This window comes from Rhinolophus ferrumequinum, chromosome 5, assembly GCF_004115265.2.
Source record: "Rhinolophus ferrumequinum isolate MPI-CBG mRhiFer1 chromosome 5, mRhiFer1_v1.p, whole genome shotgun sequence".
NCBI lineage: Eukaryota > Metazoa > Chordata > Mammalia > Chiroptera > Rhinolophidae > Rhinolophus > Rhinolophus ferrumequinum.
The window spans coordinates 80,862,430-80,882,244 of NC_046288.1; positions in this window are offsets into that span (position 1 = coordinate 80,862,430).

Genomic DNA, 19,815 nt, shown 5'->3' on the forward strand with positions numbered 1-19,815 from the left:
CTGCACAGTGAGTACAGTTCGTTGTTTGTTGACATATGAAGGTCCGGTGCTCTTTATTATAAAAATGAATCAGGCTATTTTTGCAATAATTTTGATCATCATTTAATTCCCTACCCCCTTTTCTCTCCAGTAGATTTACCTTTTCTCTACCAGATGAAATGTTACCCAGACCTGGGGATTTAGCAAAAGTCAGTTTCACTTTACTTTCAAGTATACCATTCACACTACCTCAGTTGGAACCAGTTCCTTCTCCTGAAGAGGGGAAGAGGGCAGTATCTTGTTTCTATTTCTATGGGAACCTTCTAGAATTGAGCTTGTGTAAATTTCTCCTCTGCTGAGAAGTATGTTTCTGAAGGACACAGGTCATGCCCTCTTTCCCTTTGCATTTTCTGTGCTTACACACAGTGGTTTGTTTAAAAATTTGTTGAGATGAATGAAAACAAAGCAGTTGGCTTCTGTCTCTAGATTTTCCCATCATTAGCAGAGGGACCTTCACAAAACAAAGATCTGACCCATCTTCCTGGCCTGACAGGCCATCTGCCGGGGTCTGGCATTTTGACCTGCTCCACTTGCATCTCTTATCACTCCTCGCCTGGTGTCTGAACCTCACAGAGTCCATATGGGGAGGGGGTTGGCTGGAACCCCACATGCAAGTCCATCCGGCCCACATCCCAAGTCTGTTCTGCGTTCTGAGCCTGATTGTCTTTATCATATCTTAACACTTGACCCCCTGGCAATAAGGTCTCTGAGGGGTGGGAAGAACCTGGATTCTCTTATTCAAAGTCATATTCTGGGTGCCAGGTATAGCCTAGGGCACAGAGTAAGTGCTGAGCCAGCCACTACTTACTGAATGCATGAAGAGTAAGTGAACAAATCCATGCTCTTCACTAGGATATTTTTCTCCCTGCTCCCCTCCTTCATCTGCCAACTCAAACTCATGCTCTGCGATGCAGTTCAGACTCGTGTGGTGGCAGCCTTCTGAGATCATTCCCCTGGCCCTTGGACAAGGTCCCCCTCGTCTGTGATCGCCTAGTGCCTTTGCAGACATTTCTCATCACGTACATCACACCACATTGTAATTCTCTCTTTATTGGTCTCTCTCATTCTCCTACAGGATGGTGGGCTCTGTAAAGGTGGAGATTTTAACTGAGTCATCCTAGTTTTCCTGATCATTAGGTCTCTATCTATAGGAGGCACTGAAGATATATTTGTTGAATAGATGGCCAAGAAAATATGTAATGTTTACATCAATACTTATCCTACGAAAGTGGGACATCAGCCCAGATAATAAGGATAAATATCACTATCCTTCTGGTGATTTGCAGCTGGGAAGAAGAGGGACAACATATGTAAATGGACAGACCCCAGATCTGCTGGTCCTTGAGGTCTAGAAAATGCTTTGCAAGCCCTCTATTGATTTCCAGAGACCAGCTGGGACTCAGGTGATAATTAACAATGTGCAGACAAAGGCAAACAAGGGAAATGAAGCATCTTTAAATATACTCAAAGCCAAATGTCTCCAGTAGGGATATCGGCAAGTAATTCCCCACAAGGGATGACAGCTACTGCTGAAGGGTAATGAGGGATGAGGAAGTGAGCAAAAGATTATTCTTTAGTAAAAGAATAATGTTCTTGGAAAACGATGGACAGGTATAATACCTGATCATTTTGGTGTTCTGGGAGCAATTTCAATGTGCATATTGGGGGGAGGGGTATTCCCACACCAGACACCAGCTGCGTGTCCTAAAATTCAATTCCATTCTGACACTACCTACCAGGACACATCGGATACCACAAGTTAAGGGCTCAGTCTTACAAGACTGCCCCTCCCATCCCACAGTACACAATTCAAGTGCTAGTCACCAGCCCAGGTTGTCACCTGTGCTTCTGATTGGCTACAAATCAAAGGTTCTCATGACTCCTCCTTGGATTTGACTAATGTGCTAGAATAGCTCACAGAACTCAGTGAAATATTTCACTTACTAGATCACTGGTTTGTTATAAAAGGATGTAACTCAGTAACAGCCAGACAGAAGAGATGCAGAGGGCGAAGCCTGGGGAAAGAGGACGTACCTCTTGTTCACCAGCCCAGCCTGGGAGCTCTTCCAACCCTGTTCTGTTGGGTTTTTATGGAGGCTTTGTTACAGAGTCATGATGGATCAATTCAACCTCCAGACTCTGTCTCATTCTCAAAGGTTGGGGGAAGGAAGACACTGAAAGTTCCAACCCTTTAAACAAATGGTTGGTCCCCTGGCAACTAGTCCTCATCCTTGGGTTACCTAAGGACTTTCCAAAAGTCACCTCATTAACATAAGATACCTTTATGTCTGTTTTCACAGGGTATTCTAAGGGTTTTAGGAGCTCTAAATCAGGAAAGGTCAAAGACTATATTTATGTGTATATATATATATATATATATATATATATATAATAAATCTATAATAATATAAAACTATAAATAATATAAAACTATAAAACTAACTAAAATTATAAAACTATAAATAATATAAAATTATTATTATATTATTATAAATATAAATATATTACTATAAATAATAATTATTAATATTATATATTATTATTATTATTATTTATTATTATTATTATTATAAATCACACTGACTATGGACATTTATAGTACCAAGAACTTTAAAAGCTTTAAATGATGTTCCTTTATGATTGTTTAATAGAAAATGGTGTTCAAGGAATGAAATTATTATTATTATTATTATTATTATTTTGCCTATTTTGCTCCAGAAACATGAATCCGTGGCAATATAAGGTAGTGATTAAAATACGCACTTGGAGTCAAGTTAACCTCAATTGCAATCCATTTTCTGCTCACAACTGATGATGTTACTTTGGTCAAGTTATTTCACCTCTCTCTCCTTTGGTTTTTTTCCTGCAAAACACAGTGAGTTATGGTACCTTCCTCATGGAGGTGGTGGGAGAATGAAATGAGCCAATGCGAGTAAAGCACAGTGCAGTTAGTTACTATTCTAATGGCGAATAATGATAGATAATCTCTCTTCAAAGTTGTTTTGGAAGAGCTCATAGAGAATCTTCAAACCTTTACTCAGGTACTTTTCCAGATTGTTTGTCTATGCATGAATGTGCAAGCCTTTCCTCCCAGTGACAGCCTGATGGTGACGCCTCATGGTTTTTTGGCTCCCACAAGCCTGACCGCTGATGGTGGCATCATCAGACTCCCAGGCCACCTTACTTAAACATTCACACAATTCCTGAGCAATTACATGGAGTCAAGAGGCTTGAGGGAGACAGGACGGCAGGAGAGGAAGCGTTTATTCTCACGCTTTCCCTCATAGTGGCTAGGGAAAACCTTGAATTTTCAGTCTTCTCCAGCCATACCCCTAGTTCTGTGCCATTGTCTTCATGCTTTCTGTAAACACAATTCACACACTGTTAAACTTTGCACAGTGATCACTGAAATAGAGCCCCACTTCAGTATTTGTAACTCAATCAAGGTTACCTGGCTAGTAAATGTTAGACTTAGGATTCATCCAGGGCTGTCATGTGGGTCTTAGATTATCTAATCGATTCACTCATTCAGAATCACTTAAGGGATACCTACCATATGCCAGGTGCTTTACAATAGCCAAACTTATAGGTTTGCCTCTACCTAAAAATAGGTTAAGCAATGGGAACCTTAAAATTTAAGATTTTAAAAATATATCTCTCAGTTCAGACATTCAAAAGTGACCCTTTTATATAAAAGTCCAGTAAATTCAAATGTTAGTGAAATGTTGCTGGCAAATTTCAACTCCGCTATGATGGTGGACCTACAAGCATTCTTGAGTTGACAAATCAGAGCTAGCAAGTGTCTAACTAGAAGAGCTTCTTTTTATTAATCTCATAGTTACAAAGAGCAGTAGGAACCTGAAACACCTCGCTTCAGATTTCCTGTCTCACAATGCATATCCCTACATCTTCCTGGTCCTTGTGTCCTGAACCAGAAAAGTATATATTTTAAATAAGTGATTATCCATAATAACCGATAAACAAAATGACTCGTGGATTTTCCGAACTGTGAGGTGGTTGGTTTGATAATGAGAATGGTGGTGGTGGTGAAATTAGCCATAATAAGAACTAATAATTATGGATTCCGCGCTAAATCAAGGCATCAGGTTAATGTTTGCATGTCTAGCATTTTAGTTAATCCTTACAAAAAAATCATGTAGTATCCTGGGTTTCAGACAAGGAAGCTAAAGCTTTGAGACTTTCCAACCATCATGAAACAATAAGTGGCAGAGCCGGGGCTTGACCGGGCTGCATTGGAGTTCAGAGTCAAGCCCCTAATACCACATGTAATTCCTCAGCTTCATTAACTAAATCTCTTCCACTTCACAGTTGTTGTAATTGAAGTCTACGTGGTTCCGTCTCATGCCTGAGGTATCAGTGAGTGACAAAAGATGGCAGGGACTTGAAGTATCCCAACTCTTATGGTTCTATTTTTTTTTAAAATGGTTTATCAGACACAATTTCAGGGTGATTCTCTGTCAGGATGCTTTCCCTCTTCTTGCCTTTAGTTGGTAAAAACTGTCCCACGGTTTATTCTCATTCCTCAAGTCTCAGCTTAAATATTTCTGTATTAGTCATGACAGGCTAGGTTACACTACGGGTAAAAGGAAACTTAGGGCCTCAAAGCAATAAAACCTTACTACTTGCTCACACTCTGTACTCATTAAAGGGCAGTTTGGGGCTCTGTTCTGAGCACCCTCCCTCCAGGGGTCCAGGGTGATGAAGTACCTTTCATCTGGGAGGTGTCTGATCCCTACATAGAAGTAGGAGAGCACTGAGCATCTTGAACCATCACTCAGTGCTGTGAATGGAAGACACTCATCTCGTGTCCATTCACAATCCGTTATCTGGAAATAGTGTCATGGTCCCACGTCACAGGAGGGGGTCAGGAAGAGGGGCCCTACTATCTGCCTGGGAGGCACAGAGCCCAAAATGCTCTGCATATCCTGAGGACCTTCATGGAGACTTCCTCAGAGAAGACGTATTCTCAGCAGTGGCTGCATTCCTCCACTTACAGCCTCAGGTCGTGATTATATGTGTTGCCAGATCCTGGTAACAGTTCTTCCCTCCCCACTGGCGATAGGCCTTGGGCACATCCTCATCTTCTATGGGTTTCCCTAACCCTCTCAACACCTTGTGGACAGCACCTTCATTAGGCTCGTTAGTTACCACTTTGAGTGAGGTCTCTTTCTTCCTGGATCACGAGTGTCCACAAACCGATACGGTCAGATCTAAGCTTGGATCCATCCTCTTATTCCTTTCAAAAGCAATTGATCTCCATGTGGAAACCTCCACTCTCTCCTTGACACACTGCAACAGGTTTTCTGCCTTTTCTACTCTCTTATAATAGTTCTCTCTAAAGTGATCAGTAATCTCCACATGACAAAGTTAAAGGATGGTAGTATTACCTTATGCCAATTCTCTTTCCAAATGCAGCGGTAGGAGCAGACCTGATTAACAAGTCTGGTGCCTAAAAGCAGATGTTCAACTAAGGACATAGATGCTAGGATTTCCTTAGTCTTTGTAGCATTTCGATTAGGGTGGGGGTTGGACCTAACACCTCGGTGGGAGTCAGAGACCACCACTCACAAAACTGACCTTTCTCCTCTCCTTGATCGTCTCTTATAGGTGGGGATACTTGAGATGCTGGCTTTCCATTGTCTCAAAGAAAGTTTCTCCCCCAAATGTTTGCGGATGATAATTGCGATGCTGGCTTTCCATTGCCTCAAAGAAAGTTTCTCCTCCATGTTTGCAGCCATCCGTAGGATCTGTAAGTACTTTACATATCTGTCCTCAGGTTTGGTTTCTTATCCCTGATCTGGGAAAAATAGGACAGTCTCATGCAATGTAGTGCTATACTCTATGTTCCAGTTAGGTATTGCTGCATAAAAACTTACTCAAAACTGTGTGACTAAAAACAGGACGATTTGTTATATCTTGTGATTATGTGGTTCAGTGATTTGAGCAGGGTTCAGCTACTAGGAGATTCTTCTGTAGCTTGCTGGACCTGCCCATGGTTACATGTTCAGGAATTGTGTGAGCTTTATAGCTAAACCTTCAACAGCTTGAAACCAGCCATGATGGGGATATTGACATCACAAAAATCAGCAAACACTACCATCTTTTTAATTTTTATCCCAGAGGGCCTGCACACCACTGCTTCTGTTAGGCATATCCTTGACAGTGGTCAGTATTCAGCTGGCGGGTGGGCTGGTCTGGAGGGTCCAAGGCTTCACTCACATGTCTGACACCTTAGTGGGGGTGGCTGGAAGGTTCAGCTAGGTTTGCGAATCAGAGCACCTGCTCATGGCCTCTCCAGCATGGGGGTCTCAGGGTGGTCAGAATTTTTTATATCGCCATTCAAGGCCAGTGTTACAAGAATTCAGGCAGAAACTGCAAGGCTTTTTCATGACTTAATTTCAAATGCCACAGTATTTGTCAATCAAGTTACTTTGTCCAGGCCAGATCCAAAGGAATCAGACTTCCTCTCTCAGTGGAGGAAGTAGTATACAGTTAGTGACTACCTTAGACATCTTTCCTTGATGGTAGACACACACACACATACACACACATGCACAAACACACACACACTCACACTCATACACACTCACAGTCACACACACACAAACACACACACACTCATACACACTCACACTCACATACAAACACATAATGAATATAATTGTCTTATTAATAGTTCAGCCTCAGTATTTCATAGGCATATCTAAACTGAATTAATAGTCTTTTTCCTGGTATTAATTAGAAAACTCCTGCTAGCTGCTATCGCATACAAATCCTGAAAAAGTCTTTGCTTACCCTGTTCGATGTGATCACGTGAAGGCCAGTACTCCACGCAGGGATTCAGAGATTCAGGCTTCTTCAGTGCTGTGGCTCTGCTATCTTCCACAGGTGGCTTTAAGGCTTCAAGTTCCCTCCTAGTGCACATTGGCTGGCAGCAAGAGGAAGGAGCACGGAGGTCCCTTGGGAGTTTTCAGGGCCTAGACCCTTTCCTCCACTCTTAGGATCCATGCTATCTTCCTCCTATGGGAGACAACTCAGAGCGCCATGTAGGCATTGCATCTATTCCAAAGCCCGGGTCTAAGGGTGATGTGTAGCCCTCTCCATCAGACCAGGTACTGACGGCTCTGTTTTAGTTCACTGACCAAGTTATCTCTACTCACAAGTTCCCTCTGCCAGCCAATGGAGAATGATGTAGGATAGCTGCAAGGAAACTTCCATCTGAACAAGGGAAAAGGAGAAGACACACATCAGCTTCTAATTCATCATAATCGATGTCTAATTCGTGCTGGATAGAAATTTTGCACGTTTTCTACTTACGGGAAGGGAGAAGTTCTGACTTGAGCCCCCATTCTGCTCTCATTGCAGCAGGTCACTGACTCCATCTTCTAGGGGGTTCCTTTGCGTCTGTCATCTCCCTTGGCCACATCTGAGGGAGGAAGAGGTGCTGCTGTTTCAGCCTCACTCCAGCTCATGGAAGATTGGTGATTGCGGAGTTAGTTTGAGTCTTGAACAAATCTCTCCCCCCTTCTGTTATTAGTTTTATTTCAGAGTCACATTTTCTTTGGAAAAACAATTTCCTTACAAGCTTTACAAGCTTCTGATTTATTTGGTATTAGTCAGTCTCGTGTGGTTGTTACCATGCCCAACGTTCCTTTGTCAGGTGTGATTCACGAATCCCATTTCTTTCTTCCTTCATTGTTGTGAGGCCTCTTCCTTTCTCTAGTAAAGGACAGCTCCTACCTTGAGTATTCGGAAACGGGATCTGGGAAGGGCACATCTTTATTCTGATCATTACCACAGGGCTGAATCTTTTCATTCAGTTGAGAAGTTGTCCTGGGTCTTTCACATAAAACCTTTTAAAATCACATTTTTATACTTGGTGCCTAGGAATTGTTAACTTTTCCAACCCTGGCTAACTCAGAGCTTCTGGGCTTTGGCATTCTTCTTTTCTGCTTGCCAACCAGCCAATTCTTTCCTGAGCTATTTTTCCCTTTTCTTTAAACCTTGCCAAATGCACCCAATAATGACTAATACACATTAGTAAAATCTGTGTATAGCCTCCTTTTGAGCTCAAGGGGAGCATGATGTGCCTTCCAAGGTATCATGACAATTTTACCAAGTGATTTGCTCCTGTGTAGCATGGGTCTCTAGCCACCCAGCAGCCACCCTGTCACCTGCCAGTCAACTAAGGGAACGACACCTGAGTGTAGTGTATTTTGTTTAGCTTCTGCTGTTTGGTGGCTTTTGCTTTCATAGCAACTCTATACTTCAAAGTGCCAATTTGTGATTTAGTCAGGGTACGCTAACTTCTGTGAGAAACAATTCCGGATCTCACTGGCTTAATATCGCGGAAGACAATTCCTCACTCATGTGATGGTCTAACATGTGTGTAGTGGTTTTCCTTTCATCAGTGACTCCTAGTCTCAGGATACTTCCACTCTGTGGCTCCAAAATCACCCGGAAGTCCCCCCACGGGGCAGCCAGGCAAGAAAACATGGAGGGTCATGGGAGATTTTAGGAGCCAGGACTGGAAGTGGCACTTGTCATTTATGCCCATGTTTCATTGGCTGGAACTGTCACATAGGTCTACAATGCATCTTTCTATGGGACTAGGAGGAAAAGTAAACAGATCTGCTGACTATATAGCATTGTCTCAATCACAGCTTTCAGGTGCTCCCTTTCTACATTTTGTATCTAATTGAGTAATAACATCATTTACTTGGCCCCAGAGACAAAGGCCAAAGAGTAAGGCTTCCATACCCAATCTTTCACGAAGTCCAATCCTCTTGGTATCTTTCCATTAAGTTCTTCTTTCTGTTCTTTCTTCCTTTTCTTTCTTTCTTTCTTCTTTCTTTCTTTCTTTCTTTCTTCTTTCCTTCTTTCCTTTCTTCTTTCTTTCTTTCTTTCTTCTTTCTCTTTCTCCTTCCTTCCTTCCTTCCTTCCTTCCTTCCTTCCTTCCTTCCTTCCTTCCTTCCTCTTCCTTTCTTCCTTTCTCCTTTCTCCTTCCTTCCTTCCTTCCTTCCTCCTGCCTTCCTTCCTTCCTTCCTCTCTTCCTCTCTTCCTCTCTTCCTCTCTTCCTCTCTTCCTCTCTTCCTCTCTTCCTCTCTTTCTCTCTTTCTCTCTTTCTTTTTTCCTTCCTTCCTTCCTTCCTTCCTTTCTTCCTTCCTTCTCTCTCTCGCTCGCTCGCTTGCTGGCTCTCGCTCTCTTTGTTCCCTTCCTTCCTTCCTTCCTTCCTTCCTTCCTTCCTTCCTTCCTTCCTTCCTTTCTTTCTTTCTTTCTTTCTTTTCTTTCTTTCTTTCCCTACTATGACAATCACTGTCTTCATTGAGCCATTCATTTTGGCCCTGTGGGAATTTTTTCAGTCAGTGTCTACCCAGTCTTCTTACCTGCTGTTAAGACTTTGCCAGAGGAAGTTCCATTCTGCTGCTACACTTGTTTTAATGAAGCAAAAACATGATCGTCTTTCTCCAGGGCTTTAAATCTTTCAATCAGTCTGTGTGTCTTAGGATAAGCATGACATTTCTTAGAAACACAAAGCCCCCTTAAAGATCTGTGCCCTTAAAGATCTACCTTTTCCCTCTCCTGTCTCCACTCTTCGCTCCAGCCAACACCAAACACTTTTAAAATGAAACGTTTTATTTTGACATATTTGTAAATTCACACAACTAATAATTGTGTCATAAACAATATCCCAATCATGTTTAGCTCTTGAAATCTTCTACCTCCCCCATAACCCTCCGCAGTGACTTTTCTATCTGAGTCTTACTGACGATTTAATCCTTGTTGCAACTGTTACCTTCAGTGGGAATCCTTCTCATCTCACTCCTCAGGGTTGCCTTCCTACGTCACTGGGTCATATCCTCACCATCATACACCCTTCTGGGGTGTCCAGACTCTGCACATTCCAAAGAAAGAGCTTCCCTTCATCAGGCTCCTGAGAGATAACCTCTAGGCCTTTGCAAAGTCCTGCCTGGTAAGAGTGTTTTGTATACCTGCGGCCACTCCAGATGGTTTATGCTAATAATGTATTTATGTGGGGACCTTGGGCCTAGCTCTATCAGTTTGACATCTGGAGGGACTATACCGAGAAACTCACCCCTCAGTGGGTGTCCAGGCCTGTGACTGACTACCAAGGCCCAGCGGAGCTCCCCTGGTGGGCGGTACTCCATGTGTGTTGGCACAATGTTGCAGGTAGAATTAGGCACTGTCTGTACCACTCCACTGGGAGAGGTCAATGGAAGGTTATATCTGGTCTTTCCTGAACTTTGCCCTGTTTTCCTCTGCTGACTTTAATCTCTGTTCTTTTGCTGTAATAAACTGTAACTGAGCATAGTGGCTTTCCTGAGCTCTCTGAGTCCTTCTAGTAAATTGCTGACCTAAGAGTGGTCTTGGGGACTCAGCATGGCACAGAATCTGGTTTCAGAATTAATTAGCTGTGTGAGCAGGGATAGATAAACTCTATAGGCTTTTGTGTTATCATCCAATATGTGGGTAACAGTAATGGTACTTAACTTTATTAAGATCTTGTTAGGATTCAATGCTGCATTTATAGCAGTGGACTTACAATTCGTGATCAATAAATCTTAGCTGCCATCACTGTCATAAGTATACCAGGAGAATTTCCAAGTTATTACCTATTCTATAGTTTTTAATAAATATCTTAAAATATCCATATACTCTTCTAATAAAGCTAACCGCGTGCTTTATTCAGCCTCCCCTTTATTGTCAAACGTTTAAATCTTTTGTATTTTTTCATCACTGTAAATAACATGTTTCTGGGTCTATGCATTACGATTTGTATATTTAGGGTTATTTCCTTAAGACACATTCCAGAGATAAAATTTCTGGGTCAAAGGATTAAATATTTTAATGTTTCCTGATGCATACCAACAGGTTGCTTTCCAAAATATTTGCACTATTTTGCACTTTGAAAAGCAAAGTAAAATTTTGTCCATTTTCTTAGAACCTTGAGGGCACAGGTAAGGAATGATTTCTTTGGATCAAACATCTCAGAGTAACCAATCATCGTAATGTGACCATAAATTTCCTGAGAACAAACTGAAAAAAATAACTTTTGCTCTCTCTGGTTCTGAAATGGAAGGTCCATATTTGCACACACTGCAATTAAGTATATTCTGTATTCACTCATCTATGCATAAGATGAGAATCTTCCTAACAAATGCATCATAATGTAGAAAAAAATAACTTCTATTAGCAAATCTGCATCTATTAGAGAGGATTAAGGGGAGAGGAAAACATTTTTAGCTTTAGTGTCACAGAAGGAATTAATTCATTAGGCAGAGTTATGCTAATCACATCCATGCGTAATGTGATAGTCTTGACATTAATGTTTGCACAAATCTGAGGCAGGAAATGAATATTTTTCCAGAGGTGAATTTAAATTTTGGTTTCTCCAAGTGTATTAATGTCATTATTGCATTTTCACCTTACCTGCACACCTCTTCTAATAAAATGGGGTGACAGGCTAAATAAAGTTAGTAGCAGCATACTGAAACTTTATCCTTTAATCTTTATATTGGAACTTTTTAAATGTTTCAGTTCCTGCTGCTTATTGGCATGTAGGAAGACAGCACCAGACGTCTGGTGAACTCCAGCTGGTGGAGGAAACCAGACGTTTTTCTGAATGTCTTGAGATCACAAAATAGCACCCTGGCATCCATGGGTGCTGGTAAAGAGGGAGGACTTTGCAAGGTCAATTTTCCCTCCTCCCCCCAACACCTACTAGCAGGAGATGCCTGAGAAGCTCACTGAGGGTCTCTTTAAGGTGAGGGCTTGTAGGGGTGCTGGATGGAAGCTGTGGTTGCCAAGCAGATGTGGACACTTGTGTGTTGCTCCTACCGACCTCACCACACGTACCATCCACACTGTTCCTTTAAAGAGCCTGTCCCCTGGAGTTGCATCAAACGCCGCCTCAGGGTCCATGCTCAGATGCTTCCTGGTACCCATGCTGTCCTCTTTTTATTCCTGTACAGCCAAATTCTAAACATCATGCAGACTCGACTCAGTGTGTTTGCCCAGGATCCCTTCTCTCTCTTCCTTCTGGATGTTCCATGTGCTCAGCATATTCAAGCTTGTGTCACAGTAATTTCTGTCCACGACCACTTCCTCCTATTAACCATCCAATTCTCAAGGAAAGGACTTATGTCTGATTTACCTTTGTATTTCCAACAGCTACTTGCACATAGCAGTCGTTAAAGGAGAGCCTGCTGAACAAATCAATGAACATCAGTAGCTACTTGGACAATTAGAGATTTTGTATAAATGTGCACCATAATAGGGGGAAAATTCTGGCTTTAGGGACATTCGTTCCCTCTTTAATTATGTATGTTACATATATTGAGATTTAATACATGTAATATGTAATAGATATATTCACTTCTACATGTACACTCACTATGACCCAGGCACAGCACAAATCCCGGCTCATGTAATGAACTGTGAGATTTTAGACGAAGGACATAATCTCTCTGAGTCTCAGCTTCCTCATCCGTAAAGTGGAGATAATAGTGTCTAACTTGCAAGGGCTTCGGAGCATTCAGTGTGAAAAATTATTTAAAGCTCTCAGTGTGATATTTGCTTAATAATTTCTATTTTCCTTCTTCCTTGCCCTTCTATCTGGCAAAAAACTTGTAAATCAATCAAAAACACAATCCCTTTCCTCATTAGTACTATGTGGTTTCCTATGCTTCAGATAAAAGAAACACAGAAGTAAGGAAAACATTTCTCAAAAAATAGTCTCGTCTTGACAAGTAGGCCGTACAAAGGATATTTCTCATACTAGAACACAGAAAAATACATCCTTAAAGTTCTATGATGGGCTATGTCCCAACAGTCCTGTGAGTTGGAACGGACTTAATCTTATTTTCTAACGTGGAAACTGAGGCTCAGTACAATCAAGTGGCTTCTTCATGGCTATATAGGCCGGAAGCACCAGGGTGAGAAGGTGTGCCCCCCACTGACTCCTACAGAACACTTCCCAGTCTCTGAAACCTTTTTCTGTAAGAGGTGCTGTTACCTCAACATGCACTTCAGCAGACATGTCTGCCTGTTATTTTCCCAGCGGGCTCAATTTCCAGGAGGCCTCCCCTTTTCAAGTGCCCAGCCTCCTGCTTCTGGAATCCTGCAAGCAAGGCTTAGTAAATATGTCATCAAGGCAGTGTGTCATAAATCCATCAGCCTTCTCTGGCTCTGCCTTGACGCTGGCCTAACGCTGCTGCAAGCACAGCCCAGGTAGACGCCGGTGAGCCGTAATGGGAACTGAAAGAGCCTGCTTTCAATGAGCTGGAACCTTCTGCCTGAGTTAATGTTTCAGCGCATTTGTTTGCTTCCTGCAGCTGGCTAAGCAGTTTTGGTGATGTGACAGTAGTTTCCACGGATTTATTTTCACCCCTCATCAGGCTTGACCCACAGACGGTCTGTTCCGCTGTCCCCATCAAGGAAGTGTTTTGTGATGAGGTTTATGCAGTGCCCTGACCACGGCTCTGAGAAAGAGCTGACGGCACCTGAAACAGCTGCGGGAAGGGACTCAACAAGCCCCTTACCCTTTTCCGAATAAGGGCAGTACAATAACCAGTGCTCACCTCTTGATATTTTTTTCAAGGAGATAATGCATTGAGAGAACTCTGGCCTGGGATCTGGGGAACTGGCTTTAGTTCTTCTGAGAAGATGTTACTAGGTAACCACAGACAATTCACTTTGACTACAGATGTGTCTGACCATAAAAATCACTTGGGACAACCAGTGCTTGTAGAAAAAAAATAATAGATTCTTGAGCTTGTCCTCAGATTATTGCTTCAGACTCTTTAAGGGATAAGTCTGGAACTTTATGTTTTTAACAATGTTTCAGGAGATCCTTGCAATCAGATTTTTTTCGAAAATATCGGCCTCCAGGATCTCTATGTCCCCTGGCATCTCATATTTAATAACAGGGAGTGCCTCTGTATTAGTGGTCCACACTCCACCTGCTTCAGATTACCTGGGGCCTTTGCTAAAAATGCAAATTCCCAGGCTTATTGAAGCCATGCTAAATCAGAACCCTGGGGAGTATGACTCATGCACTTTGATGACAGGTTCTCCAAGTGATTTTTATCCGCACCAAAAATCTGAGAATGGCTAATAGAATTTCTTTATACAGTTTATTATATTTGGAGATATTATCAACATCCTAAGGCAATTGTGAGGATTGCAAGAGATACGGTATTTAGCAGAATGTCTGCCACGGGCGAGTCCTTGGTAAATACTAGCTACAAACACAACAGTGTTTAGTGCTTTTCTTGGGCAGGCATAGCATGTTCTAGTGCTGATTTCCAGAACATACTACGACGGGGTATGGTGGCCAGTCAGTATATTCTTACTGATTTAAGCTGATTTTGTGTTTCAAAAGTTTATGATTTTTATTCTCCTTTTGCTCTTCCCTCTCACGTATATTTTTGTATTGGATGAATCTCAGTGGGGTGAGCCCTGCACCTTGACCACAGCTATTCTGGTCACCATACAATGCTACATTTGGAAGGTTTCGACGGAGATGCTTAGGTAGTGTCCTCAGAGATGAGCAGGGTGGTTATTACTGGTCTCATGTCATGGATGAGAAAACAGATCCAGAGAGGAAAGGTGACCTTGGACAAGGTTGCTCTGTTGGTTGGTAAAAAAGCTGAGATGAGAACTCAGATTCTCTACCTTCCATCCAGTCTTTTCCACTTTACCGCACTGCTTCTCGTAGTTGCCATGACAGATCTGCCTCTAACATCAACTCTGTTTCCTAAAACTCTGCTTCCTTTGACTTCATTCTCTGCACTCACCCCTTCTCCCCTTTTGTGATCCTAAATTTCCATGTCGGCCCTGTCCTCTGCTAGTATGAGTAAACCAAGGTGCTAGGCATGAAGGAAGATGGTTTCTTTGGTTGTGATTGCTTTTGACAAAAGACCAGTATGCATGAGAGATGTTGACCCCAGCCTGTCACACCATAGTGGAAATTCAAATACAGTGTCACCTGAACAAGTAAAAGAGATTCAGGTGGGAAGTTTTTTCTGCTTCCCCTCAAATCATAATTCTGAAGACAGCTTCCTCTTGGTTCACATTCTAAGGCTGCTATGGACAAAAGGATGATAGCACGATCTTTTTTGTGATAAGAGATTCCCAACCTCTAGGACATTAAGCTATTTAAAGAAAAGCACAAATTCATTTGATCACTGACTACCTTGGGATTCACTTGAGATGCATGCTTTTTTCTAGATGATATCAGAGCAGGCACTGGACCCTACCAGGATAGAGGTCACACAGGGAGATCGAGTCTACCTTAGACACCGGTATTCTGAGATCAGACCTGACAACTTGACCGTAGGCCTCTAGATAGAAAGGTCCACTCAGAGGCTGACTTGATACAACTTCAGTCCAGTATTTCATTTGACTTATGACTTTAGATGTTAGGTAGTTTTCACATGATTATTGGCCATTCATAGATCTTGTTTTGTGACGGACTGTTAAAATATTTTGTCAATTTTAAATTGGGTTGTTTGACTTCTTAATATTGAGGTTTGGAGTTCTTTACCAATCATTTATAAGTGAGATACATGCTTCGCAAATATTTTTTTCCCAAATCGGAGACTGCTTATCTTCTTGCTTTTTGATGAACAGATATATTTTAAATTGATGAAATGAATAAATTCTATATATACTTGTCTAAGTAACCCCCCAAACACATACACCTGCTCCACTGATGAAATAGTAGATAAAGCATATCAAATCCAGTAAGATTGTCATTCTCCTTAAATGTGGAGGTGTAGCTGTGGCCCCTGAACTGCCTGTAAGGATATGGTTTGCTTCCAGAGCCTTCCTGTCATTTTGAGACAGCACTTTACCAAGATCACTAGGAGAACCAGACCCAGGTGGATGATCAGGCTTTCCTGGAGGATGGTTCTCAACCAGGAATGCCAACTGCCTGGGTTAAACCAATTAAAGAGGCCACACAGTGAGTCTGGGGTTGGGTGGGTTCTATGGTTGTACACGTGGTAACCATCCTGCCTGAGCGTGGATCTTCTCCAACACTATTTTACCTTCCTTGGACGGCCGATGATCCCATAGCAAGAGATTTTGGGGGGAACACAAATGCCACCCGCTTCCACTGGCAGATGACTGGGGGCTATTCAGTTATCCATCACCATGCTGACTGGTGAATTTAGTGAATCTTGTTGGTCTTGGAGCTTGAGGAAGGTGTGAGTCCTTGTGTAGCCATTGGACCATGACAATAGGTGTGCAGGATGGGAGGGACTTAATTCTGAGATGACAAATCCATCACTATTTAAGTTAGCCTCCTGTAGACAGGGGTGTGCTGAGTCTCATCGGGGTGCTGTGCTAGGCACAGTGGAGGCTTCTGCAGGAGTGAGAAGAGGAGTGATTAAAATTTGCACCATGCCCACTTTGGGAACCTTCCAGGAGATGCTCTTGTCTGCTATTCCTGTAGGGTCCATTGTCTCTGTTGCTTGACCCAAACTTGTCCAACCTGGGGAAAAAGAGAGTGTCTTTGCCTGTTTGGCTTCTTTCTCATAGTGTAATGTCTCCCAATTTCACCTATGCTGTCACAAATGGCAGGGTTTCCATCCGTCCTAATAGCCATGAGGTGATACATTACTGTGGCTTTGATTTGCATTTCCTTGATTATTAGTGATGTTAAGCATCCTGTCAGGTACTTGTTGGCCATTTGCATATCTTATTTTGAGAAATATCTGTTCACATCCTTTGCCCATTTTTGATCCAGTTATTTGTTTTCTTGCTCTTGACTTCAGTTCCTTATATTTTCTGGATCTCACCCACTGATCAGATATATGGTTTGCAAATGTTTTCTCCCGTTCCGTAGGTTGTTTCTCCACTTTGCTGAGCATTTCCTTTGCAGTGTAGAAGCTTTTTAGTTTGATGGGATTCTATTTGTCTATTTTTGCTTTTGTTGCGTGGGCTTTTGCGGTCATATCCAAAAAAAAAAAAAATTGCCAAAATCAATGTCAAGAATCTTTTCTCCTATGTTTTCTTTTAAGTTTTATTGTTTTATAATAGATCTTACATTTAAATCTTTAATCCATTTTGAGTAGAGTTTTGGATATACAGTGAGATAAGGGCATAATTTCATTCTTCTGCATACGGAAAACTGGTTTTCTCAACACCATTCAGTGAAGAGTCTGTCCTTTCCCCATTGTGTGCTCTTGGCTCATTTGTCAAAGACACACTGACTATAAATACATGGATTTCTTTCTGGGGTGGTACTCTTGAAAAATAATGAAAACTACAAAATCAAGAGATAATTTTAATGGACATGATGTATACTAAAATGTTTATTGATAGGTTATAAATGTAAGCAAATTATAAATATGTAATATAAAAATAAGATCAATATATATTAAAATGTTAAATTTATTAAATAATGACTAAAATCATTGATTAATTAGTTATTTAAAATAAAATTAGTGAAGTTCAAATTATTTCTTAACTTCCCAACTTCACTTACATTAACAATGATTAGGTCAGGTCCTGAGATAATTTCATCTGAACTTTGATATCAGACATAAAAATTGAAGGACTTTTTAAAGCTAAGTCCAAAGCTATGTAAAAACTGACTGTGTACTTTTGAAATCACTACAATAAGAAGCACAAATGAACAAGGTAAGAGAAAATACAGATTCTGTAAAACCCAGAAAAATATATTAATCATTATAAAATGTTGCTGTGGTTATTTCCTGGTGGTATGTGGGAAAATAGTCATGTGGAATTCTTATGTTCCTTGTATCTTTATATTTTTCAAATTCTTAGCCCTAAGCTAAGGAAATTCTGTTTAAAAACACTTGGAAAAATCTTTAAAAGTAATTCATGTTTTGAACCAACTCTGCACCACATTCGATTAACTTTTCAAATTAAAACGTACTCTTTATAGAAAGTATTTTACTTAATGCTATGGAAAAATGCATACTGTACTTCATATCCCTGGAGAACTCATTGTAAACCTCTTGGTATTTCTTATATTTACTTATGTTGCTGTTTTACAGAATAAACATCATATCTTATGAATACCAAAAGCATAACATATTCTTAATTCTTTTGAAAAATGGAAATCTTCTAAGCATTCAAAAAATTCTTCAGATATGTACAATTACCACACAACTTGAGGAAAATACATAAATATTCATATATATGTGTGTGTGTGTGTGTATATATATATATATATATATATATATATATATATATATGTAAAATTGGAAGAAATGCATTGCAAATGACCAAATGTTCGTGTCTCCAAAATCCATGTGTTAAATTCCTAACCCGCAAGGTGATAGTATTCGGAGGTGGGGCCGTTGGGAGGTGATTAAGTATGAGGACAGAGCCCTCATAAATAGAAGTGCCTTATAAGGGACCCCGGAGAAGTCCTCACTCCTTTTGCCATGTGACAGCGTCAAAGAGACAGCGTCTATGAACCAGGAAGCAGGCTGTCACCAGACATCGAATCTGCCCATACCTTGATCTCGGACTTCCAGTTTCCAGAATTGTGAGAAATATCTGTGGTTTATAAACCACCCAGTCTATTGTATTTTGTTACAGCAGCCTGGATGGACTAAGACATGCATTTAGAATCATCTCTTTAGAATCTTGGTTTCAACTTCAGACTAAGTTGGGAAGACAATTTTTTTGCAAGCAGAATCCAATTACCAGGGAGGCAAAATTTGCCGTGTTGAAAAACCCAAGTAAGCAACAGTTATGTGAGCCCTTACTGCTTTCCTCAAGATGCAATGGGACTTTTTCTGAAAAAATGTTGTCCTGATGTCTCCTCATTTAGTGGTGGAGAACTGGTGCAAATTTAGATAAGCCTCAGGAGCAAAGGGCTGTACTGCGTCTGTGATAGTATAATGAAGGAGGAGAGAAGACATGGGCCCTCTGGGAGGAGCTTTGGGGTACCCTGCACCATGCCACAGGAAAACTTGGCATTGGCCTGCACTGTGAGGTGAACCCGATTACTTTAGGGGAAGAGACCAGGTAGCAGAGGCTGTCTCTACATGAGGCATATGATGGAGTCATCCAGATAGGCTGCTGTGGAGGGAGGAGGAGAGACACTGATGGGAGCATCCTGAACTGGTTGGAAAGTGGGGTCAGGAGTTTGTAAATCTTTTAGGATAAAAGTAAATGTCAAAAACATGTCTAGGGGAAAACTTTTCTCCTCCTTCCCTTGTATCTCTACACCACAGCATAGAGGAACGTCTGATCATTCATCTTCCCCGCAGGGAAGGGCTATGGAAGACATACTGCTTCTCTCTGCTCCCCAAGGCACGGGGAGGAAACCGGCTTGCCTTGCATAGGGATGCATTTCAATAGAGTGTGGAAAGGCCATGCTCCTGGCCTCCTGACCTCTCGCCCCAGCCTGAACTCGGACTCACTGGATGTCTGCACTTTCTTACCTTCTCTCTTGACCTTATGGTTTTCTTTGTTACCCTGATCAGGCTTCTGTCAGGACATCTAGAGCCTCTGCAGCTGTGTAATATTTTACTGGTGTAGAAGTTATATAGGATATGTACAGTGTACCCCAGAGCTGGGAGTGAAAATACCCTTTTGTTTTCATGTCACAGGCTTGTCCTCTGATAAAGTTTATCAGAAACTATACATTTGGTAGCGATTAGATTCTCATTTAACCATTAATAAACCTGAGACCTTGAACTCCACTTGATGGTGATTTCTATCTTTTCTTATTGGTCAGAATTTCAG